This window comes from Dermacentor albipictus, chromosome 1 (assembly GCF_038994185.2).
Source record: "Dermacentor albipictus isolate Rhodes 1998 colony chromosome 1, USDA_Dalb.pri_finalv2, whole genome shotgun sequence".
Classification (NCBI taxonomy): domain Eukaryota; kingdom Metazoa; phylum Arthropoda; class Arachnida; order Ixodida; family Ixodidae; genus Dermacentor; species Dermacentor albipictus.
The window spans coordinates 175,459,053-175,486,020 of NC_091821.1; the positions used below are offsets into that span (position 1 = coordinate 175,459,053).

General features: G+C 44.5%; 1 protein-coding gene across 2 annotated transcripts in view; it reads left to right on the top strand.

Moving 5' to 3' along the window:
- The window catches only part of LOC139052546 (cell adhesion molecule Dscam1-like), a 1,125,159-nt gene that overhangs the window by 3,025 nt on the left and 1,095,166 nt on the right, over positions 1-26,968 (top strand). Inside the window, exons 1-2 of one of the 2 annotated variants that reach the window (XM_070529665.1) lie at positions 14,026-14,505; positions 26,713-26,760. The gene's annotated coding sequence lies outside the window, so the exon portion shown is untranslated. Of the gene's footprint in view, positions 1-14,025; positions 14,506-26,712; positions 26,761-26,968 lie in introns of those variants that run through there. The other variant, XM_070529666.1, reaches the window with a different exon arrangement.

Consider the following 26,968-nt stretch of genomic DNA (forward strand, 5'->3'; position numbering starts at 1 on the left):
CAGGAGGTGAAAGGCAGACCAAGCAGGAAAGACAGTGAAGGAAAGACGTCGCCACGTGTTGTTGACCGCCAACGTGAGTTTCAGCAGGCATTCATGCGTTTGAGAACACAAGCACCTGCTCATGTCTCACGTGAAGCGGAATCATCCCAACAGCATATGGTGATGTCTATGCTCTTTGTTGCGTTGAAAGCAATTCTCCGGGCGTTTCCTATGGCGAACAACCGTCCAGAGGTGAGCGCTGTTCTTTCGTTAGAACCGCTGGTACTACAAAAGTAGCTTCCAACATAGCGTAATGGCTCGCCCGATGGATAACTGTTTTCGAAACACAACGGTGTTTCAATGGAATGCAAATGGCATTCGATCTAAGAGTGCTGACTTCAGGACTTTTGCAATACAGGTTCACCGTTGTGTCTTAACGAAGCCGGCGTATACCGTGATTTCCGTCTTTCGAACTATGTGATATATTCCTCTTCACGAACTCCGAACCCTAGCCGAGCTATATTATGCGCCAGACGCGATCTGCCTTCCTGTCTTCTCTTTTCCTCGGTCTCTGATGTGCCTTAGTTCGTAGCCTGTAAAGTTCAATTAAAAATGCTGCTAGTGACCATTATTTACGTTTATATGCAGCCAGCATCGCGAATTATTAAGTCAACTTTCATGCATTTCTTTCAAGGATTCAAGGACCAGTCCTATTCTGCGGTGACTTCAATGCTCAACGTTACCTGGGGAAGTAGCCACACGGATTCTAGAGGCAGCTCTTTAAAAAAAAAAGGTTATAGACGCATGCGGCCTTGTTGTGCTTAATGATGGATCGATTACATTTTCGAGAGGCTACAATTACGCTAGTTGTCTTGATCTTACTATAGCCTCCTTTAGTGCGGTATTAGATCGTGCACAGATTATGAGACACGTGATAGTGACCCCTATACCCAATTTGCATAGCCCTTCCCCTTAGGCATCGGGTAAGATCTCCTCGAGCCACTAAACTTACCAATTGGCAACTATTTCGAGAATATAGTCCTGTGGTACTGAACCAAGTAGATTACCTGGACACGTTCATGTCATCGGCACTTAGTAATTACTCCAGAACTACGCGATACACAACAGTTCCGGAAGGACAATACAGTGTCGACGCAGACTATGAACGACTCCTAGCAGTTAGGCGGAGAGCAGAGCGTCGGTTTCGTCGATCCGGACGGCTTGAAGATTATCAAGAAAGTGAATCTGCACACCAAAAATCTAACCGACACATGCAAAAACTGGGAGAGCAATGGTGACATGAGTTCTGTACGTCACTTAGCCCCTTCATTCCCTTACCGAAACTCTGGAGGTTTATAAACGCCCTTGGTCGTCCTGTATCACAATGTAGCCCCTTCAAAAGCCTTGCTATAGCTCTTGGCTTACCTGAACGCGAAATTGCAAACGCGTTCTGCGCATCACTAGTAAATTTCTTACAACCTGTCTCAGTTCCAGATCAATATATCTTTTTGGGGCAGCAACAGATTGAAGATGCTTGCAACCTACCTCGTGCTCAGTTGGATATTCTGTTCTCTCTACGAGAATTGCAGCATGCTCTTTCGAACACACACCAAGGAACAGCGACTGGTCCTGACAACATATCGTATTGCACCTTGAAAAACCTTGGGCTGACAGGCACCTCCACTCTTCGACACGTATTCAACAAAATTTTGGAGGAAGCACATGTTCCTGTGTGTTGGAGGATCGCTAACGTGGTCCCATTGCTAAAACCTGACAACACGCCACTGTCTCTCGACTCCTTCCGTCCTGTTAGTCTAACGAGCTCTGTTTCAAAGGTAATGGAAAAAAATGATCAATACTTGACTTCAGTGGTGGATAGAATGCAACAGTTGTCTACAAGGTCAAAAGGGTGGTTTCAGAAAACGTCGATATACAATAGACTGCATATTTGACTTGGTAACGTTTGTTGACCACGAGATTAGCTGTGGGAACATTGCCGTTGCTGTGTTTATTGATGTTAAGAAGGCCTTCGACTCTGTCAGTCACCTTCATGCTCTACTTGGACTCTCAACACTCGGAGTGCATGGCCGGGTTCTCAAATGGATCAGTAATTTCTTGAAAGACATAAAGATATATATGAATACAAAATGACGGACATAGCGATACATACACCTTAAACAAAGGAGTTCCGCAAGGTAGTGTATTAAGTCCTCTTCAATGCAGCAATAGCAGGTTTACCATCAATACTTCCACCATACATAACCATATCTACGTATGCTGGTGACATTTGCATATGGACATTGAACAAGTCTCTAAAGGTTGTTAAGCATCGGCTGCAGGAAGCTTTGAATGCAATAGGTCATTATTTAAGAGAACGGGACATGCAGATATCTTACGCCAAATCAGCCGTTTTGCTTTTCACAAAAATTTGAGAAATTTTGATCTTTCAACAGACGGCCATGAGATCGAGCTGGTTCGGAAACATCGTTTTCTCGGAGTGAGTTTAGACCACCAGCTTCGATGGACTCATCATTTGACCGCCCTGGAGTGCCAAATTAGTCGTGTGATAAATGTTCTCCGCAGAATCGCAGGCACGAAGTGAGGTGGAACAACTGCATCCATGCTTCACGTCCACTCAACACTTGTGCGTCAGAGAATTGCTTACTACGCCCCTGTATTGAACAAATTATCTGCGATCTCCCTCCACCGGCTACAGCTGTTGCAGGCTCGGAGTTCACGAGTGTGCCTAGGAGTCCCGAAAGCTACGTCCAGTCATCTCACTATTGCAGAAGCGCGGGAGCCGCATTTCACGATGATTCGTACCTTGGAAACATGCCGACATATCTTCAGGATTTCCCCCCAGAATTCTGCGCGCCCACTTCTCTCTCTTATAGAGAACCGTCCAGGTACACAGATACACGTCATGTTGCAAGAGGATAAATCGTGACTTCCACGGTCAGTTTTTTGGCACTCAAACCTCTGCTACCCACCATGGTTTCTGCAGGCGCCGAAAATAGAAACGTCGATTGAGGGACTTAAAATTAAAAGCGACGTTTCCACATTAGCAGTGAAACAATTAACGTTACATCAGCTATTTGACAAGTACCAATCTATTCACATCGACACGGACGGTTCCGTAATGAAATAAAGTGCGACTGTAGAATATGTTATACCATCCTTGGAGGTAGAGTACGCTTGTCGACTAGGACGCACGTCGTCGCCAACAATAGCGGAATTAGTGGCACTTCTCCAAGCCACTTATTTTATCAAGACATATGCGACACTAACAAAGTAGTTAATTTGCACGGACTCCTTATCGGCTTTAGCATGTCTTGAATGTAATAATGACAGCCAACCACACGCACGAATAAGATACGCAGTAGCGAATAGTTTAACTACGGCTAATGAAAGAAAACATGAAGTAATATTACAGCGGGTCCCAGGACATGCTGGTATAGCAGGGAATGAATTAGCGGACCTATTGGCAAAATCGGCCCATAAAGATGCAGAAATTCTACTCATCCCTCTATCACCAATGGACACGAAACGCATATTGAGAGTGCTAAAGAAGGACTTGTGTATTTCAACCTGGTTTAATGAAAATACTAAGGAATCAATTTTTTACAAAGTGGACCCTCAATTCAAATATCAGCTGGACGTAGAAATTTGGAAAAGTACCGCTACACTAATTCATCGACTGCGCCTTCGGGCAGCATATACCAACATTTCCTATAACGCATAAAACGGGCTTATTCCCCGGCTTGCTCCTGTGACCACGACGATGAGTATGTTCGCCACCTACTCCTCGAATGCCCCTTATACGCGACGCAAAGACCGCAGCTAGAACAAGAGGTACACTCCATTGATCCTCACCGACCTTTCTCACTCGCAAAATTGCTGGGCCCATGGCCATCGAAAATAGCACAGCGAAAAGCATTGAACGCACTTGAACATTTTTACGAAGAGACAGCATTCTTAATTACTAGCTGTCGCCCTGAATAGTCACACGATGTTGCTATAACTTGCTTCTATTTGTAATTATTAGCGCTTGTGTATTGCGTGTCACACCTTTTTTCTTGTATAGTTTGCGTGCATTATTTTAACTGTGTGCAATTCCTCATCTGTTTATATGCTCATCGCAGTCTACATCACGGCCGCTTGTGGGTGTTTGTGACTTTGCATTTACCTTTTATATTGATATGACGTGGTTTGTTTTGATTTTCCTACATATATTCTTTATGTTGTTGCTTCCGTTGTGCGAAAACGAGTAGCCGTCACCAGTATAAGGTGACCACGTCTTTTTCTTTTATTTTCATTTCAATAATAAAAAAAAAGATCATCGTCGCATGTCGATGGTGATGGTGATTTTCATACTATAGCGCATACCCACAAGGGGGATTGGCCAAGAAACGGGTGGTACATTTATAAAAATAAATAAATAAATGATTAAATGAAGGCAATACAAGGCAGTATAAGAGTTGCGACGCGTGCGCCAATTTCCTTTACTCCAAAGACGCATGAATGAAACGGGCATATTTGTAGCATTTAATTAACCGCTTAACCACGAAAGCTTAGCTTCACATAGATTCCAAAATGTGCGTTGGATCCGTACAGTTTTTCTTAATAGACATCAGACATGTTTACCACCTGGATATCTTGTGGTTTTTGTGATTTCATGTCATGTTTATTAGGTCTCGTTTATTTTTTATTCGTATTGCCGACAGTGTTACCTGTGAAAGCCTTGCCGACTTCGATGAGACAATCGCGTGTCCGTTTAGTGTCTGCGCACCTGTGTGCTGCGGCGGTGAGATGAGTGCTGTGTACCGCGCATGACAGGCTGGAAAATCGTCCGGTTTGTGTCTATTGCTAACCGCGCCACATTTATTGAAAAGTTAAGCAGGGTTTCATTCTTTACTTGCAAAACCTTTACACCTCATTCATTTTGTGTGGTTGCCAGTTCAGAAAGGCTTAGCTTTAAACGAATCTGGTGATTCACATGGGGCGACGATCCCGTGATGACCCTGTGCTAGATCTCTACTGGCGCCGGCGTACTTCACTGGAGAGCGGTTGAGAAAACTTGACGCCCTGATTGACTCTTTCAAACCTCCATTGTCCTCTTCCGTGTTTTCGGATCACAATTTTGGTTGGTACAGTAGGTAATGTTCTACTAGAGAGTCTGAATCACCTCTTACGAGACAGCTTTACCGAGGCGCCCCAGTAAACTTTTGCTCATGAACGTCTGGCCTGACTTCGTCCTCTTTCTCTTATGCAAAGGGAGTCCTTCCTGTAAAGGGAGTCCTTCCATTCTTATGAAGGCTAGTCCTTTTGTCCAGACGGTGGCTCCAGGCTGAGACGTCCGCGTAGTCTACCACTGTTGAATGAATCACTAGAGCATCTAATTTCGACATGTCAACTCGCAGTTAAAAAAACTGGGCCTAAGCTTCACCCTTCCGGTCGTGCTTTATGCTACCAATTCTATCCTGATTTTCAGCAAAAGGGATGTTTGTGATGCTTCATTTGATTTCTTGTGAGCGGCAAAATCACTTCCATGCTCAATTTCTCCTTTTCCCGATTGTTGTGTGCTTTTATTTGAGTAGTATTTATTTACGCATATTATTAATTTTATTTATTTATTTATTTATTTATTTATAAATATATAGACATATCGAGCAAGTCTTAATTTCAAAATTTCGTTTCATAAATTATTCTTTATCTTGTATTTCTCAATATTCACCCTTGCTACTAAGACGATTCTTGACTGATCCCTGAGGCTGTGTGGGGCCATTACCTCGAGGATCAACTAACCCAAATAGTCGACATTTTGTTCGCGCCTTGACTAAACTTGTAGGCGCCAAGTTTTGTTTCAGCCAAGACTGTCTTAAATGAATAAAATTACAGGATTCGAGATACAATACTAATTTTTATTCGTTTCATAGTGTTGGCAGAGATCAAATTTTGCGTGATAACCGCCAATTAGATTATTAACAAAATTTTTCTTTACATTTAAATTTATGACTTAAGGGTGCATGTTCGATTTGCAGAACTGAAATCGGCCATTACTAAAAGCATAACTTTCAGCTGCAATCTTTGTCCATGGCACCAGTACTGACAAATACTGAATAAAAGTGTGGCAAATTAGTTCTGGAGGAAATCCAGAAAATCTTCTACTCTCGAGTTGATGACAATTTACCATTTCAGGGACTCGCAATGTGCCGTAAAATGTATGGCTATTCCAGTTAACCGTACTGCATTCTGCCACAAAACGGAAACGTATTAACTGAAATAAGTAATGGCAATTTTTGATGCATATCTTGAGTACTTATTTCAATGCGAAAACATTATATGCCCCGTTACGCGAAAATGCGACGTTGTAGTTGGCGGCGTGACCGAACGATGGTACCGAAAATGGCTCACGGCAAACAGCGTAAACACGTCAAGAAATGCTCCGATTGACGTCAAATTCCTCAGGGAGCTTCCTGTAAACAATTAAACTAATGCTTTTGAAAAGAATATTAGCTAAGTTTCGGTTTGGATGGGAATCGAACCAGGGCTGTGCGAGGCGAGCCCGCTTCCCCGACGACACGGCAGCTCCACGGTTCCCGTTGACTCAATGTGCTCCTAGTGCGTGCGTCATGGAGCACGCGGCGGCACAATGACGGCCCAATGTGTAAAATGTGTATAAAATAAGAGTCCAATTGAACGCCGCTGAGCAGTGCTTCGAATTACAAACTCCTCAAGCGCAAGCGAGCGCGTTGAGACGCTTGGCGCGTTTTCATTTGGCCTCAACCGAGGCGCAGTTAAAACGCAGGCGAGAGCTTGCACAGACAAGGAATGCACAGAAAAAGAAAATACGCCAAAATGAATATGCTTTTTCAGCAAAATGACTAAGCATAAAAATAAATTAGGCTTTAGGTAGGGGCAGACTTCAATTCTGCATTTCCAACATGCCCCTAAGCATATTAAATTCAAATATTAGCGAAATTTTGTCAAATAATTACGCTGGCAATTGTCGCCAGGTTCCGATGGATGAAATGCAAGCACTAAGAAACAGTACGTTTTACCAGCAATAATCAAGGTATCTTTGGGGCAAATTTTTTGAGGATGCCTCAGCGAGCGCATGTTTTCTTAGAAAAAGGAAACCTAGATCATAGCGCCCCGAAAGCGTACGCCTCACCTCTCGAAGGAATTGAATGATCGGGTTTTAAGAACCGCAGCCACACCTTGGGATTGAGGGACGCTATAGCGGGTGTTCCGGGTTAATGTATTCGCTTTTAAGGACCTTCGAATATCTGACATCGCTGGCGCGTGTTGTGAACATTGCCGCCGGTAACGAGTCACTTCAGTGACTCCACAGTTGCCGACAAACGGACAGGAAGCAACGCATCTGCTTGTTTCTGCAGTTGCTAACTTTGTATACAATTATTCAATGGAACTGCAATGCATGATGCAAGGCAATGGGCCTTTGACTCACGCATAAAAGCTGGGAAAATCTTTGGTGTCATCGTGCTTCGCTATGTCGCGTATGCTGCATTTGCGACAATTTTTTGTTATGATAAGCCGTAATCATGGCATGTGAAAGTGAAGTAGAATTAACAATTATGGCGTGTTTTGGTGGGCCTAGCCGTCTAGTAGCCGGAGCTAGTTGTTCGCGTCCCTAAATTGTTCAGGTGGACACCGACGTAGCAAAGCACCTTTCGAACGCAGAGCCTTCTTCCTTTTTTCATGCAGTTCACTTTCCTCGTAACCAGCGCTTCAGGAGTCGGCAGTCTGTTGTAAATTATGTAACGTGAACTGTGACGGCGTAGCAGCGTTACTCAGGTGCTGTAGCATGTGACGGCGCATATGTCACGTGAGCCTGGCGACGCCGGCGGCATGCTCATTTTTCAGCTGATAATTGAGCACTCCTGTCAAAGGAGCGCCGAAAGACGTTCAAGCGCCGTAGCAGGGAGTCGGCAACTTTAATCAGAGGGTTATCTAGTGGCACCCAACTTCCATCTACGTTTTTAGAAATTGCGCCACGTCTTATACGAAGCGGTAGCGTTGTGGTGGCTTGTCAAAACAAGAACGCTTAATTCAAATGATGCGAAGTCCATTTGAATCGGTCTTCCCACTGTCTGGCCTTGTCAACATTAGCAGATTTCTGTTATTTCTGTTATCAAGTCTTGTATACGTATTGCAGTAACTTACAATAATAGCAGAAATATTCTGCCATCAGCAATGATGACAGCTGTAAAGAGGACGATGCGAGACATAATAATGGTAATGCTGCTGAATAAATTAGAAGAGAAATGACGTTGTGTGGAAAAGAACTCTCCTATTCTCGAGCGTCGAAGTTTCTTTGCACATCTGTCATTATTCTGCTAATAAGCAAACCCTCCTCTGTTTTCGATTAGCGCCCTGTTGCACTTTGAAATATTTGACATTCTTTCACAGTTATACCTTATTGCAAGACGAATAGCTGAAAAGCAAGCGAAAACAAAAAGGAAACCCTTCCTGTCCTGCACGACTCTACTTTTCAATCGCACCGCTGGAGAGTTTGTACCTTAATGCAGCACAACATATATACCGCAGGAAATGTTTGCCATAGGCGTTTCTCTTTTGCCTGAACTGCTGTTTAAAATTCCGCACAGATGTTGTCATGACGATGCCCTCCTACGAAGCGTGTGGGGTTCGCGAACAAAGTTTTTTTTTTTTCGCCGCGAGGAATAACGGATATGCTAATTGGATGTTGGCAAGGGAAGTTTAACGAGGGCATCTTTATTGACTAGCGCTGCGGCCACTGTGTGCAGGCCAATCTCGCACGAGCGCTACGCTCGCCGAGAACACAAATTATACGGCCGAGAAATGAGGACATGCATGTTTGATCAACTTTAAGCCGCTACAACTTTGCTTCGCTGTCTGTGCTCGCGTTTTCACCACCAAGCTTGAATGATAGCATGATAAATGTCGCCGCATAAAGAAGAGAACACGTGGAGTGTGAAATATTTTTTAGAACGTTTACTTATATACTGCAAGTGGGCGCGTCTTTCGCAAAACAGTATGGAATGCGTACCGGAATCTTCATAGACGGATGTAAACTTCTAAGGAAAAGATAATTGGCTCCGCATTTGTTTATGTTCAGCGTGTGTTCCACTAGGTGTAGCTGTTAAGCGAAAATTCTAGCTTAATTCTAGTTATGTAGTCATGCAGGATTTCACCTAACCAGTTTTCATTTAACCCGAAGAAACCCGAATGAGTTGGCAGGACTCATTTTTTGAAAGGTTCGAAGTAAACGCACACAAGACGGACGAAAAGACAGCGCAAGTCCCTTTTGTGCCTTCCTTGTCGGTCATTTTGTGCCTGTGTCTTCTGCGTCTAGCCTCCGAAACCATGAATCGTAGATCCCATATCACGTGCATATAATATAGCCGAATACTGGCTCATAAGAATGCGTCTCCCATTGAATATCGACTGAAGGAGGAGAAAAAAAGAAGCTATCGCAGGAGTCAGCAGCTGTGTAGGCTCCGCGCCCCCATGTAAGAGTTTCACTACAATATTCACAGGACTTCTCATCGATGGTGTGTTTCACGCATAATTAAAGTAGGGCGATGCAAGGGCATGACCTAATGCTAGGGCAGTGCGGAGAAAGGAGATTCTCAGCAGCGCACGAGCCCGAAAGCGAAATCAAATATGCGTTACCACTCCAAGCATTTGTCCGAATACGGGAGGAGCATATTGGCGGGCGCGACGAAATAGAAAGTGAATAATGGGGAAGAACATTTGAAAGGACACCGTCTTGCAAAGTTGCAAAATATCTCAGTAATAAAGGTTCTCACCTCACAAATATTTTTGTTCAAGACTTCCTTTTTACTATTGACACATTTTCCGACTACTAAGTTTGCCTTTCACCAACTTAGAGGCTTTGCCTCATGTGTCTCAGTAGTGTATTCGTTTCTTGACTGCGACGAAACGGGAAGCATTCTCCGTTGCCTAAAACTTCAAAATCTTGAAACAAGCTATTAAGGAAGATTGGGTATAATATAAAGAAAGAAATCACTGGCTAGAAAACTGTCCTAAGAAAGAAAGGAAGAAAAAAAAATAAACGCTTTGGTACGAACCTAAGTACGCGCAAAGAACAAAGCAATATACGTATATGTTATGCGTGTGTGTGTGTGTGTGTAATGTACAATTCAGAACCAGCACGTGACATGTGAGAAGAACCAGTAGACTCCAATTATGCTGAAATAGTGCCTCAGTGTGCACGGACGACAAAGGCAGATACTTGTCAATTTTCAACAGCAGCATGCTGATACGTTAGTATCAGCACTTGCGATACCCATGCGCTTATTTTTGCACTTTTGGCCCCCTTGCAGTAAAAATGGCATAGGTTGCGCTGGCACTGGCCACAAGGAAAGAGCGTACAATGATTCCAACTCCAAGCAGCAGCAGCAGCGCACAGGCAGGTTGCTGTTGGCAATCCTGGCGTCTGTACACGCCCCACCAGAGTAAAGTGATGCAACGTTTAGTAAAATGTTTCTATGCTAAAATGTATTTTGAAGCACTTCGGCAAGTCACAGCATGCTTATGTGCGGCAATCTTCGAGTCAGGTTGGCTTGTTTTCATCGCTGAGCAGCTTATTGTGACTCCTGACATGCGCCGTATCTGTAACAACCTGTTCCATCACAGCGATGTATTCGCTTGGACCGAGGACAGAAAGGGCGACCTTACGTTCTAAATTTCCCGTAAGGAACCTGGCATTAACTGCGTATTTTAATATTTTATGTTGGAGATAGAGTGGTATTCAACTCAGGCGTTATCATTATTCGGCCCATGTAAGTTCTCGGTAAGCAAGTTTACTTACTCTGATCGGACAGTGCCTATGGCACATTTCATTTAATCTCGGCAGAATGCTCGAGTTTTCAAGTCGAGACACTTAAGATGAACATTAAGTTAGATTTGTGAAATTGCGAATAAGCAAGCTTCTACCGGGAGCGGCAGCTTGGCATTCCAGAAATGATCCAAAAACGAAAAAGTACATTCGGTGACGTCACCTTGAAATTTTCCCACCGTATCTCCGTGACACCACAAATTTTTGCAACGTCTGACTCAGGCTGTTTATTACCAATTGAAAGTCACATAAAGTTCGAAAATAAAGTTAAACTGGCCACTTTCATGCACATTAGTGGCAGAAACAGGCGAAAATACCCCGATATATATGACGTCACTTATGGCGTCAAGGAAAACACGGCTTGAACGCTGAATCCAAGGAAGTTTGGATTCTTTATGATGGAGGCAAATAAATGTTTGCAATAGTAACTAAACTCATTCGAATCTAGACTAATTTAGGGTTTCAGTTCAGTATCAAGACTCCTGTCTTCTCTCTCTCTTTCTTTCACTCCCCCATCCCTCTTCCCACGTGTAGGGTAGCAAGCCGGACGAAGTTTAATTAACCTTCCTGCCTTTCTTCCTTCTCTCTCCCTCTCTCCCTAATTTACCTTCTCAATTTCTCTCCGATGAAATTTCCCCGGCGATAACCTGACTGCAAGGTGTCAAAAATTTCGCAGCTTTTTTTTGAGGATTTAGGGCATTATCTTAGCTGGGGAAGTGTACCGGCAGCTAGGCTGGCCTTATTTTTCAAATGCAGTGTAGATTTTTCAGTAACTGTTTGAAGAATACTGAGCTTCGATTAGATGCATTTCATTTAGTAGTGGCAGAGGGAGCTTGTTCGGGAATTAGAAAGTTGCCTGGCCACCGCCCTTTCACTTCTAGGTCGTATCCTGATCCTATGCCATGGGTAAAACTGCCACATTTGCAATCTCGGAAGTGGGTTTTGTAAGTTTAGTTTGACTTATTTTCCTCTAGGCGGCCCGGAGAACTTAGAACTGCCTCCGTGGGGGGATATATTTGCGGAATTTGCATACTCGAAAGAACTCCTTTGCTTCTGCCATGGTAGCTCGTTTGCTGCGTTATTGTGCTGCTGGGACACGAGATCATGCGTTAAATGCCGTGGCCGAATTCCAGTTGGCGCTGATAGCACAAACACTCGCGTACTCATGTTTAGGAGCATTTAATAATAATAATAATAATAATAATAATAATAATAATAATAATAATAATAATAATAATAATAATAATAATAATAATAATAATAATAATAATGCTCCGATTGCTTTGTAGTTCCAAACTCACTCTCAATACAAAACGTTCCCTTCCGACACTTTTTCGGTTGCGCTTTAAAAGGCGCTTTCTCCCTACTAGAATTAAAGAAATGGTAAAGCACCCTTCATACGACGTCAGCACCAGAACCATGGCCACACAATACAAAAGTTCTTAATAAGGAATACATAGCGCTGCAGAGAAAGAAAGACTTAGGAAGGAAGAAGAAAGAAACGATGCACGAAACAATCAAAAGGACATGAACTGCATTAGTAATACTTCTGTTTATCTCTTTCGGAATCAGATGCATCTGTTTGACACGTTGCTGTGAAATTCTTGCCTGACCGTTGCGCGCATGCGCATCTGTAACTTTTTGACACCTCTTTCAGAATAAATTTTAAGTTCATTTTTAGCGCCCGCTCTGTTTCTTTCTCCTCCCTCCTTGCTAGGACTTTATTTTCTTGTAGCACTAATATGTATTCCTTAGTATTCCGCCAATTCACCCACCAAGAAAATATACTGAGAAGTCCTAATTCGGTTCACGTTGACTGCGGGGCAAAAACTATATCGAGGCATTTGCCTGCATATTTTTGACGCCGCACCTTCTTTCACGCCCGCACTCATATTCCTTGTTCTGCTCTATTTGCAGTTTCGAGAAGGTCCAATTTAGCCGTCTTCAGTCGCAGACAAATTGCCAAACCCTGTAAACCTGCATTCCTGAGTAGCATGGATCTTAACTCGCAGCTCTGATTCATTCACGCCTTAGCTCCTCTGCACATTGTCACCCCTCGCTTCCCTCTTTTTGTCCCCTACTAACGGATCACAGTACCAGGCTAGACGAGTCTGTCTCTGCTCGACTTCTTTGTTTATTCTCGAATAAAGTTCATGTTCTCATTTCTCTCTCACCTTCTGTGGGTGTAATAGATTTGTGATTTAAGGCGAATGGTGGTGGCGTACAGAACTTTCTGTGAGAGTAGGCTTATATAGATATGATCCTGGGGGTATAACATGCTCAATATTTCCGTAAGTGCCTCTTAAAAGCGTTTAGAAATCATATGAAATGCTGGGGGCATTGCATGCCAAACTCGCGAGATATGATTATGTGGAACGCCGTAGGCGCGCCGTAGTGTGGGACTCGGTATGAATTTTGACCACCTAGGGTTCTTTAATGTCTACCTTAATTAAAGTACATGAGTGCTTTTGGATTTCGCCCCTATCGAAATGCGGCCGCCTCAGCCAATATTGAACGCGGGACTTTGAACTCAGCCGCACAACGCTGTAGCTACGGGACAACAGTGGCGGAATAAAAGCGGTTCACTGACACTGAATTCTTTCATGCTAGTGCACGAAAGTACTTCCTCGTTCCTGGGACCTGCCTATAAAGGTCCATTAGGGAAATCGGTGATGGACAGCAAATGAAAAAGTACAACCTTCATTGATCAAACGACAGTCACTAAGTGGCCTTCCGGCAAAACTAGCGGGGAGAACAACAAAAAATTATTGCTAATGCTCATTATTTCCCGAAACAGCCAAGTTAAGCGGATGGCGGCTACTTAGTAGTCAATATCAAACTACACGCTCTAATTATGTCGTCAGCGCGCATGAAGCACTTGCGTGTTTATCACCCCACAGCAGGTACATGCATGAACTCGGGCCTTACACGCATATTTCGCGGACCATGCATAAGAAGTGCGCGGTAGAAGGTTGTTTCCAGCAGACGCACGATTGCGCTTCAGTAGCGCATGCAGCGAACAGTTCAGATGAAGTTACTAAACTACGAAGAGAGAGCGGGCGTGAGCCAGCTAAGCAGGAATGAAGGAACAGAAATCGCCGGCCAAAGTGAAGGCACATTGTCGCGCGTCTGTGGGCGTCTGTGCGTGGAAGGGGCGTTCGGAAGTTACGCAAGAGTATTGCAACGGCTCATTCGATCTGTGCACCGAAGTTGGAGAGCGGGCATGCGATGCCCAGCAGTGGGTGTCACTCGCACGCTTCGAATCAAGCGAGAAGGGCAGGTAAACGATCCACCGTTCTACGTGCACGACGGTTGCGGCAGGTCATACGCTAGGCGCCGGCTCGCCCCTTTATCGACGCGGGCGCACCATCGCAACGGCGGGCCGCGTCCTACAACGCATCGCGTGCGGCTGCTCTATGGGGCCGTCAGGCCCCGGACAGGTGGGCAATAAGGCGAGCGCGAAACCCTATCCGGTCGGCAAATGACGCGCCTCGTCGTCCACGTCAGCTGGCCGCGTGTACTACACGCTGTGGGGGCCCATTATTCAGGCGGCGGAATGCGGCGGCGCCCGCGGCATTTCCATCGAAAGCCGATATTGTTCCCAGCGAGGGTGTGAGCGCGTTCGGTCTGGACCATGGACTCGCGTCGACGCAACGCAAGTACTGTTTGCCCAGTCGGCAACTGGCCAACCTTGGATCTCCCCAAATAGCAGAGTGCGTTAGCGCGCGTATTTAGCAACTCCCGCTCAAAACTTCGGCAGCTTCGCGGGACGAGGGCGGAAAACTTCTGCTCAGCGTCGAGTGGCGAGCGACGAGCGCTCGTTAACGTTTTGTCGGCGCGTCCCCGCTGCAGACATTGGCGATGCGCTAGGAGCGCACATATTGCGCTAGTGCTCGTGACACTGAAAATGATTATTACGGTTTGCTTCCTTGGCCAATGAAGCGCGTGTGTGCGAATCTATAAGATCATGGTTGCTAGGTGAGTGAATGGGCGTATTTGTGGGGATATATTACTCGTTTCTAATTTGCATTGCTTGTAAGGTTTACAATGATGGCATTAAAATGTCGGAATACACAGAACAAAATACCAAGTACGTCTAAAAAGCATCCCACCGTTTATATTTTAGGAAAAGCTACAGGGTTTTTCATTTGTGCAGAAACATTTTCTTGAGTACCGACGTCTGGCTTCGGCGGGATTTTTACGTGGCTGAAAAAGACTGAACGAATGAAAGAAAAACTGCATAAACTTCTTTGTGAAACTTGGTGATATTCAAACAGAAGCAATTCGTAATGTTGGAGCAACGTTTGGAGACCGCGCTATGGGTGTGATACTTCGCGCGCAAGATATATTTGAGACATCTTGAAATGAGGCACTCTGTATCTTTCAGACTTCATATCTTTCAGATATCTTGTGCGTCGCATTCACCGCCTCCGGGCGCCGTATCGAGACATATTTTGCGCCAGTGCAAGATGTCTTTAAACGCTCGGTTTTTTACAACTACACAGCTAACGCTCAGAAATAACTAATTCAAAACCTAGAAAGGTACTTTCAATGGTCGATTGTAAGCGTATATGGTCTCCCGCATACGTATGCAATGTCTCAGTCATAGATGTTTAAACCTTTGCTTACTGATGCAGTTCTTAGATTTACTCTGCCGCTTAAAGGGGGACTGTTATAATATACACGAGTGCATTTATAATATTTCTATGGGGCCCTCAATGCACATACACCTTTGATATTACTGCACCCTAGTCCCCCTAGTAAGCCACACTAACTTGATTCGTGCTTATGCGAGCAGCAGTATACATCCAGAAAACCAATGTTATTATTCCCCCAGGAAGCATCGAGAACTCCAACTACTCAAAAAAGGGAGAAGAAAAAAGAAACTGAAAGATAAATTTCTCCAGCATTTTTCTCCAAACAACCGTTTCATCTTGATAACCTGACATTTCCGAAACGACACACTCTTAAAGTTCCATAGAGCTGCAAAACTCATTCAAGAGAACTTTGAAAACGTTTTCTAACATCACCTAATCATCTCACACACTTTTCTAACTTTGCTGACACGTTAACCTGCTCAACATAAGCTACATCCCCCAAAGCTCCTAATGGTTTTCTCGGAATGAATGGTGTCCACATCTTGCGCGGTCTTTTTGCGCGAACGTTCTGAGCGGACGAGTATTTTCCACCACCTCTAATTGGACTAAAAGTTTGGTGTAGTTGCAAAACGACGCATACATACTGAAAGCTACCCACAAGATCTCACTGAGATCTCGCATACGCCAGAAGAACCTTCGTTGCTTGCAGTATACAGGTGCAGTTTGCCTCCGGTGTCTAGGCATCCCGCAGTTCCTGGAGAAGAATATGGTCTAATCTACTCATTTTGCCCTCAGCATACGAGGCGTGAGAACATCATTTCAGTAATGGACTCCTGAAAGCAACGTTTGCGTAGCTGTACACTAGATAGTGCTGTTAGCTCTAGACAATTACTTTGCAAAAGCTGAACCATGACATTGCTGAGAGAGCAATGTTTAGGGAATTAAACTGCAAGCAAAATAGCAACTCTTTTACTGAGCTTATATTAGCATATGCCGGGTCACGCGCCGATGTGCTCAGGTGGAAACTTGTCTAAGTTTCAATCCCAGGAGTGGGTTGTGCCAGGAACGAAGGAAGGAAAGAGAAAAGCAGAAGGCAGGGAGGTTAACCATAATAACGTCTGGTTGGCTACCGTACACCAGGGGAATGGGAAAGGGGAAAACAAAGATGACAGGGAGAGAGGGGAGGGAAGGAAAGAAGAAAATTAGCGGTGAGTTCGCTGACGTGTGTGGTCTAATAGTAATATCGCTAATAGTCACAGACGTTCACACAAGCCCGTCGTCGTCGAGAAGCACAAAAGTGCCTTCACCGATTTATGGGCCGACGAGCGATGGCGGCGGTGTTTGGCCGATTGTCCAGATTTTGGAGAGCGTTAGCCAGCTCTTGTCTTTCAGGGGCATATTGTGGACAGTGGCACAGCAGGTGTCGATATTTTCTTCGGTGCCGCAGACTTCGCATGCTGCACTGTTGGTCACTCCAATTAATGTAGGGTATGCCTTTGTGAAGGAAAATTCTAACCAAAGACGACAGAGAAGCGTAGCTTCACGTCGAGGAACTCCGAATGGAAGTCGGAGTTGCAGTGAGGGGTTTAATCGATGCAGTCGTGTAAATCTTAAGTTTGGGGAGTACCACTCGGTCAGTGATAGACTGCGTGCCAGGTGTCGAAGCTGCCTTGCGGCGTCCCCTCCTCGAAAGCGGAATTGGAACGTTGTGCTCTTCTTGATGTGATGCGCGAGCAGCGTTATCGGTGGAATCATTGCCACTGATTCTACAATGGCCAGGTATCTATTGAAAGACAACCTCGTGACCTTTTTGTTGGACGTGATGGTGAAGTTTCATGATTTCATGTGTCAGCTGTTCATGACATCCGGGTCGGAGGACTGACTGCGTGCACTGTAATGCCGGTTTTGAGCCAGAGAATACGGGCCATTTTCTAGGTCTTTCAGAATCAATGAATTCCAGTGCACGACGCAGAGCCATTAGTTCTGCCGCCGTTGAGGTCTTGATATGCGATCTCTTGAACCGCAGTGTTATTCCTCTCGTTGGTATAACCACCGCACCACCAGAACTGGACGAAGTAGTCGATCCATCGGCATAGATGTGCACGCGGTTGTAGACGACGTAGTCGATCCATCGATATAGATGCGCACGTGGTCGTTGTACTTTTCATGCAAGAGGAGTAAGCTCAGTTGATTTAGAGCAGGGGCCGGTAGATCTGACTTCTGTAGTCCTTGAATCATTATATTACTTGTGGACGGCTCAAACACCACGGAGGAAACACTGGCTTGGCGGCAGTTGCGTACCCTGAATTAAACGACGCTCGATGGGCACTGACAATACCGCTAAATGTCGAGCAGGGCCTTCAGCAGTGAGGCTCGCAAGGTGATGGGAAGGGGTCCTAGCATAATGTCTGAGATGCATACGCATTGCGCCAACTCATGAAAATAACCCATCATGAACCATGATAAAGTGCCAGTGCGATTGTCACCAAAGTTTTGAGTAGTGAAAGAATTACACACACATCTCATATTCAAATAATCATCAAGAAATATAAGTTCTGAAGTTACAGTGCTGTACTACATCTAGTAAACTGTGCACATGGGGTTTCAATGGCCAAGGCACTTGCCATCAAGCTCCTACCTCCTTGTATGAAATTTTTCGAAGCACCCTTTTACGAAGCACAAAATGGCCGTGTGCTCTATAACATCTCCCTGATGTTCGGGTGTGAGAAAATCGGCATCGCAGCTGCTTTCCGATTTATTCTGGATAGTGACAGTGACCATGAGCCTCCAGAAACATGCGGGGTGTTTCAGCGAACACTTTCAAAAGTATTTAAATGTTGCTTGTGGCAGATATCACAATTTTAGTTCATGAGCTGGTCTCCTCGAAGCGGCGGACAATACTTGCACAAAAAAAAATGTAGATGCAACATCGACTAATTAAAAAGTCATTAATTAAAATTTTTAGCTAATTACATTATGGCCCATATTGCAATTTACAAATTCTAGCCGTGGAGTTCGCAAGGCGGATCCACTTTTAACGAATTTTCATGATGACACCAGTTGATATAAATTCCCGAACGTTAGGGAGAAAGGCATTGGTGCTCCACTTGACTTGTTAACAAAACGTCATTTCATGCACTGAAGCACACAAGTAACTGGAACGCCAATGCATTTCTTCGCAAAAGTTCGGGAAATTGTACCTCGAAACTTGTATCGTCCTGAGAATTCGTTCCGAGTGGATCCGCCTCGCGAAGTCCACTGATTGAATTTATAAATTCCAATATGGGTCGTAAGATAATTAGCTAAAATGTTAATGAATTCTTGTTAATTAGACGATTTTGCACTTAAGTTATTTCGTTCAAGTAGTGTCCGTCGCTTCGAGTAGACCAGCTCATAAACTAGAATTGAGCTATCTGCCAGAGGCAACCCTTAAACGATTTTGAAAGTGTGCGCTGAAACAGAATGTATATATTGACACCCAGCAAGCATGGCAACGGCAACGCCGACATCGCAAGTGCGGCTATGGTGTCGCGAATAATGATATTCCAATAAAACCATTTTAGTGGAAAGTTGTTACAGGCTTTGCTAATCTGCACTAGCAGGAGACGTCGTTCACGGCGAAAGCATCGGGGTTGTCGTTGCCTTCCACCTCAACCGTAACTGGTTCTGGCGGCATAATAACGATATCAGTGACCTCTTCTATGTTTTGTGCGCTCTCAACTGCATCGAGAGCATCGTGCAAACGACAAATCGGCTGCCTTCCGGAGAAAACGAAGTGGCAGTGTCGCCCGAAAGGCGAAGCATCGATTCCAATAGCAAATTAGTAGACAGTTATACAAGGTAAGGGTAGTAGTTTTATCGGCCGTGTAAACTTAGAAACGTTCGCTTACTAACTGAATTAATGAGCGTGGTGTCAGCGCGCACAGGCAAATATGAACACATCACGCTCGATGACTACGGACACTTGCTGTCAAAACAGTCGCGTGAGCACGCGCGGCAGCAGCAGCGAGCGAAGTGACTTTAGTGCTGCCTATCGCACCAACGCAAGCAACGGCGAGAAAACAGCTAGCACAAAGGTATGAGTTAGAGTGTACTCTAGTATGAGCCGCCTGCAGATCGCTTTCAAGTTACAGCGCGCGCGACCGCGCGCCGCCGCTCAAAGTACGCGGGTGCTGGCGGATAGGAAACCCCCTTCCCCTCACTCCCGCGCTGCCTTCCCACTTTCCTCCGTTTCGCGCGCGATACTGAACCTCGATAGTTCCCCTTGCGCCTAATCTTGCGGAAGACGGCGCCTAACCTTGCGCCGTCTTCCGTCGCGCGAAAGGCCGTTCGCGCGACGGAAGACGGCGCGTTTGCTCTCCGCCGTCGTCCCTCGCGCGCGCCAGATTGAACCGCGATCGTCGGCTGCCCTCGCGTGCTTTCACTCGCACATGGAGCATACGGCGCGCGGCTACGGTGTTATTTCCCTTGGAGTTTATACGAAACATCGCGGCGATGATGGCGGAAGAAATGCGCCTGGACTGTCCCCATAATTGTGATCGCAAAAAAAGCATCTATGATGGAACACAACTTAAGTGCCGATTCGTAACTGCTAAGGCCCAGTGTAGCATATCAAGTGCATTCAATGCTTGTTTCGTTCTTTGAAATGAAACCGCAGATTCGACAATTTGTATCTAGCACGCTCAGTATATGTACTAAACAACGTAAAAAGCGCAATGCAAATATATAAAGCAGGCGAGCCGAAATAAACGAAAAGTGAGTACAGATCCGAATTCGTCGCGAGTGCGCAGTTTTGCTGGATTTGGCACGAAATTTTTAGATATGGATGAAAGATTAAATTCTGCCCTGTGTTAGGGCGTGTGTGCGCGCCCTCTGGTTACAAGAAATGGAAATAGCCAAAAGGAAATAATCAGCTGTTTAAAAGGTAGGGATGCGAAACCAAGTGTACTAGTTCTAGTACAGTGGGCACTCACACGTTGTCACTCACACGTTGTCAAATTTTTAACCTCTGTCGGTTTTTTTTACTCCTGAACAACACGGATTCCGGCAAGGCCTTTTTTGCGAAACTCAATTAGCTTTTTTTATTAACGACATCAGTTCTAGTCTAGACAATAACATTACAGTAGATGCCATTTTTCTCGATTATGAAAAAGCCTTCGATAAAGTAGCTCATCGTCGACTTCTGCTCAAATTATCGCATCTAAATTTACACCCCTTGGTGCTTGAATGGATAAGAGAGTTCCTCACCGATCGCCAACCGTTCGTTTCCGCCAATGAAATCAACTCCACCTTGTGTACTATTTGCCTCCGGTGTCTCGCAGGGAACAGTGCTCGGCCCTCTACATTTTTTAATTTACATCAATGATCTCCCCGCATGCATCTCTTCAAACATTCGTCTATTCCCGGATGACTGTGTCATTTACCGTTCCATCACTGATCCCACCGATAAACTAATGCTTCAGCGCGACCTAATAAGCGTCGAAATGTGGTGCCATACATGGCTCATGGTCCTTAGTTCTCAGAGAACTGTCGTAATTCTTTTCATAGGCGACAAGATTATCAATATAATACGTCCATGCTTAAAGGTGAGGTCATTTCTTCAGTAGGTTCCATCAAATATTTAGTAATTGACATCGCCCGTGACCTCATGTGGTCATAACACGTGACACACATCACAAAGCTAACCGCACCTTTGGCTATCTACGACGTAATACCGCACTTTCTGCACCCTCCTTATTAGCCTATCAATCTCTTTTAAGGCCTAAGTTGGAATATGCATGCGCGATCTGGGGCCCTCATAAACACAACCTTAGCAAGACACTCGAATCGGTACATAATCATGCAGCCAGATTCCTCTTTTCTGACTACTCATATCATACAAGTGTCACTCATTTAAAATCAAAGGCTAATCTCCCCAAACAAGATGGGCGCCGCAACTCATTCTGGCTTTGCCTTTATCATAAACTCTACCATACTCTCCCTCCTGACAACACCGTTATCAAACCAGCACACCGTCTTTCAAGCCGAATCAGCCACGATAAAGCAGTTCACCTGCCACATGTTCGGACAACTGCTCATCTTCCTACCTTCTTTTCTCAAATAGCCATCGATTGGAATAATCTTCCAGTCAGCGTCATTATTCATGATGATCCTGCGAATTTTAGGCCCGCCATTGAATTATTGCCTGATTGCGTCATCGGCTCGTATTATCTGTATAGTTCTTTTATGCGTGTTTCTGTCGACATCTTAATATGTTAATCTACATGTCTGCCTGTCTTTACTTTTACTTACCGTGTTCCATGCCTAGAGAAATGTTACTGCCACCTTTTGTACACATTACGTTCAACACTTGTCCATTGTCATATTTGATAAGTTTTCGTGTTTTTTCTCGCGTATTACTATTTCTTAACCTGCGGATGCGCAAGTTGTTGTAGTCTTTACGATCTTCTACGTTGCTGTTTCACTCCTTACTCATTTCAGTGCTTACTGCAATGGTAATGTGTTTCTGCTAATTTGTATGCTCGCCCAGTCCTCATGCAAAACCCCTCCAGCAGTGGTATTTGAGGCATTGTTAATAAATAAATAGATAGATAGATAGATAGATAGATAGATAGATAGATAGATAGATAGATAGATAGATAGATAGATAGATAGATAGATAGATAGGTAGGTAGGTAGATAGGTAGATAGATAGATAGATAGATAGATAGATAGATAGATAGATAGATAGATAGATAGATAGATAGATAGATAGATAGATAGATAGATAGATAGATAGATAGATAGATAGATAGATTAAAAGATTAAAATGCCACTCCTCGTAGCGCTCATCTCACTGACGAGGCGCCACCTTCTACAACTACGCGTTTTATTGTTATTAAACATCTAATTAGGAGTAATGAATGAACAGATCTCATATCAAACTTCTTAAGAAACTCTTTTCTGCCTTTCTTTGTAGGCACCCTGGGTCACTGCGTGATTATATAGACAATAATTCCTATATATTCCTTAACGGCTGTTGCCTCGTGCAGTAGAAGCCACGCATGATTGATAATGCGCGCCATAGGCGTAAGGGAACAAGGAAATAAGCGAAAGTACTAGTGAGCAACGAAATAAACTGGAAGAAACCTAATTAGGCATTCAAGGGGCGACATGGGGGCTGGTGTCAACGCGTGCTTATTTGTGAGCGAGTCCGCGTCGCTTGCTTAGCCTCGCTCGTCTATCAACTGGTGTAGTGCGCTCTGTTCAGCCGTCCCAATTGATTAATAACAAGTTAGACCAAGGCAGCTCCCTGCAACAGAGTTCTTCGCATAAGAGCGGTGGGAGCTGAGGCAACATTGTAGGTGCTGAAGCAAAAGTCGGTACTTGTTTACCTAAAGCGTGTCCAATTACGCAAACTGCGTAAACGGGCACTACTTTGACTGTTATATAGGTTTTAGCTTTCGGTGCTGTATTGTCGTAATGGGAGAAACTTCACTTCCTTGTTACTGCTACCATAGACTGAACGAACATTTGCTTTGAATGGAAAATCCGTTGCCGGATTATTTGATGCAATAAAAAGAAACAAAAGTAGTAAAGCAGTCAATTAAGTCGCCAACGTTCATTTCTTTCTCGTCGCCTGCGATGCCTTTTAGGTGCATAGGAAATGAGTAAAGTTGCAAGTTGTGCTTGGCTGTTTATCATAATGAAACCGGAGCAAAATTTCACGGGGATTGCTCATTGTGTATGTTCCCTGCTTGTAGTTTCATTCTCGCTCCCCGCCCCCCCCCCTTTTTTTTCTTCTTTTGCGCTGGTTTCGCAATGCCCTGGGGAGCGTGAAATTATCACTGTTATCCTCTTTCGTAAGAACGGCTGCTACGCCCTTCCTACAGAATCTTTTTCATAGGCGTCGCTTTTTCTTGGTGTCTTAGTTTTTCGAAGTCATAGAAAGGAATATGGGAAGGTGCACGTATCGAAGAAATTCACTTTACTGTCACTGTCTTGCTTGCAGAATGTTTTGCTGACTTATTTTTCCCACTCAGCGCGATTAAAGTAAAGCTATTTTAGCCTTTCACATGTGACAGTGCAGTACTCGTAAGAGGAGAAGCTGACAGAGGATTTTGGCTCACTGCCGAAGTATACTGTACTCGTAAGATGAAACGAGAAAGGCGCACGAACAACACTAGCGACTCTTAGCAGAAAGGCTTATTTTCCCGCTCTATCTCTAGGTGTGCCACTGATTCTGCGTATTATACTGCGCCGCATTGCTTCTAGGGAAAGCAGCAACAATCAAAGATGCCGTAGGTTTGTTTAAACTTGCGGAATGCCGAGTTTGTTCTTTTCTTGGCTTGTGCCTTGTTGCACATGAATGCCGACCAGCTTCTTGCTCCCTTATTACTCCGCCAGTTTTGGTGGCGTAGCTTTTTCCGTTAGTGCCCCTACCGAAGTTGCCTGTTGCTCCAGTCTTCCATCCGTTTCCAGAGCGCTAGGTGCAACCATGTGGGTGCCTACAATCTTGCTAGCATCCGTTGCGGAACGAATGCAGAAAGCGTGGCCGGAAGTTTGCGAGAAGGCCGGTGTCCGGTGTTCATCGCGCGGCGAGAAACTCGCGGCATATCCTGATTAGATTCGCACAGCTATGACCTAGCTCGCAGAAAGCGCCCGAAGGCCCCGTCGTGCCTCCTGCGTTTTGCTGTTAGAAGTAACCGTACTTCTCAGACGGTGTAGCTGGAAAGAGGACGCCCACTCTTGCTGGCACGCGCGCATGCAGCTCATGCCCAACTCGTGGATGTCTCTGAGTGGCAGGAAGCCCGAGGCTTGCTTTTCTTTTAGCAGTAGATTGCAGTTGCAGGCAGCCCGCCCCGGTACATTTACTCTAGAGACATATGTTGCTCCATACCGTAACCGAGGTCCCGACTGGGGTGGGTCACGCGAGGGCATCTCGTTCAATCCTGTAAATGATCTCGAGTCTTCGCGGCAATGGTCATGGCACTAGCGCGAAGCATTGCGCTAGCTTCGAAGAACGAGGAAACGGATGAAGCAAGCTTTGATGGCCAGGGCTATAAATCATGCTAAACAATACGACTACTGTTAGTTTACTACTGTTGGCTTAGTATATCATGTGCAACCAGCCAAAGGCAAAATGTGATCAATGCGGCGCACTGCGGCTCGCGGAGCCCAGATTGCTTATACTCGGGCCTGCGACAAGACATCACCACCTGACAGTTCGGTCGTATGTTGTGTGTGCAGCGCCTTGTAACGCTAAACTGAGCACATCGCTGCGTCGACAGTATACATTTCAAGGAGACGGCGTGACTGGGCGCTTGCCCTTATGACAACATTCATAATAGTTTGTACCTGGCGACGGAACGTTGCTATGTTGCGCAAATGCAACCACGTGTACGTGGTTTATTTTCTTCTGAAAAGTGAAATGGTTCCTAAGCGCTTTTATAGCCGAGGAGTTCCTTGTGAAAGTGAAGGCAGTGACCTTTCCGGGAGTGACCAGAACCACGAGTGCAAGTCAGTTTCGATTAAATATATGTGCAACATGTTTTTCTTTTTTTGGTCGAATTTCCTTTTTTTTTTAAAAGGATGCGGTGCATCCGCATGTTGCCGGGCCGCGTCGTCATGGGCACATCCTTACGTCTGTGCATCTGTGTTTTTAATTTTGACAATAACGCGAAAACGCTGCATTGTTTCCTGGCTACACTGGAATCTTCATGACGTACTGCACGAAGTGTAGGAACCACCTGTGCTGCACAAGCAAGTGCAATTGCTCTTTTTTGTTCCACACTGAAGCATAAATGCAACAATGATTGTCACGTGCAAATAAAGATTTGAGTATGAATCGCACTCAGTCTATCTTTCACCTTCAACTTCTTTATTTGCACGTTGTTGCAAATACGCAACATACCATTTTTCTGTAAATTCAAACCACATCAATTCGCTAAAGTTAGTTTCCATGGGAGTACAGCTACTCTTATGCTTCCCTACAACTCCATGAATAATATAATGAGGAAAAAAAATGTGCAGTAAATGGTTTTTATATATATATATATTTACACGCGCCATCCCTGCCGTAAATGCAACTTAGGTATACTTAATTTTTAATTTTTGTGTTCGTCGTATCTTCTAGTTTTCTCATTAAAATAACGCAGTTAACCTTTCAAAAATTGTCTCTTCACTTTGACCATTTCTTGGCTTGTGCTATGCGACGAAGTGAATACCTTCATGGAACACTTTCATGGAAAAATTATATTATCTTCTTGAACGAGAATCATCCATTTATATCGTAAACAAAATTCTTCCATGGATCTGCTTTGTCTAACCACGGTGCTGAGATCTGCGTAAAATTTTATTACGTTCTCTGTCACGACGATCTAGCGCATCTTAAGGCAAATAATACATCCGCAGCATCGATTAATGGCGACCATTTATTTCCGGCCTTTCAGTGCGAAAGGCCACCGCAAACGGGGAGGCACAACCACTAGATAAAATAAATCGAGCCGTTGCTTGCTGTGGCACTTCGTTCAGGGACCACGTGGGTCGCCTAGCATAACCTTTTGTTCGTTTAGCGTACTTCGACAATGTCCTCAACGCACATAATGCATGTATTTTTTTTTCGTTGACCAAGTGATGTGTTTTTCTCTCAGTTTATGATCTCAACAATGTGCGTGAAGCCATTAGGACGAAAGGGTCTGTCGAGCTGAAATACTTATTCTATATTGGCGCTGATTTGTGCGAGCATGGAAGATCGAAAAAAAAAAATGCAAGGGAACTGCACCGACAGATAGTCGTACTGATACTCGCTTGGAAGGGACGCACAAAAGAACTGAGAACAGCTGCTCTGTTCATTGACTCCTGGCGATTATTCTGCGCAGAAGACCTTCCATACAGATAATGTTGAACTAATTAAAGAGAACTTATGACAATCTTATATGCCACCGAGATTCCTGAGATAAAGAAAAGGAATATGTTGGCTCATTGTCTCGAGTCGTGCGTTTAACCGCAAACTCGCTAACCATGGATGATATTTCGCCACTCCTCATTTATCAGTACCGTGGCGCTAAGCGTCCTGGCTTTCTTCAAAGAAGGGTGCTTGTGTCTAAATAAAACAGTGTCCTCGGTTAGCGAATTTTACTTTCCTTTTCTTTCCCGAACAGGCCTAAAATATTCGCTTCGTTCTGTGAACAATGAGTTAAATCCTTTGTTGGCTTCGTTTTTATTAAGGCTAAGCTCATGCAAGTTTTTTTTCTGTCTTTTTTAAAAAAATTTCTTTTGCCATTCCAGAATTGTTTCAAGACGGCGATGGTATTTTTCTCCTCGAGGGCATCTCTGGTGCGTATTAGAAGTTCGCAATTGCGTGAAAGTGACGCTCCATAGAATGTTAAATTTAACTATAGAATCTAATCTTAATTATAGAACTTTGACGGTGCTTGTAGAATATTGGTTGTGTTAGCTGTTTGTCTTGCTTTCCTTTGCTGAAAAGCGAATAAACGATCCCAACTCTTGTTTGGGATCATTACGTTGACGATGTCGACCCATG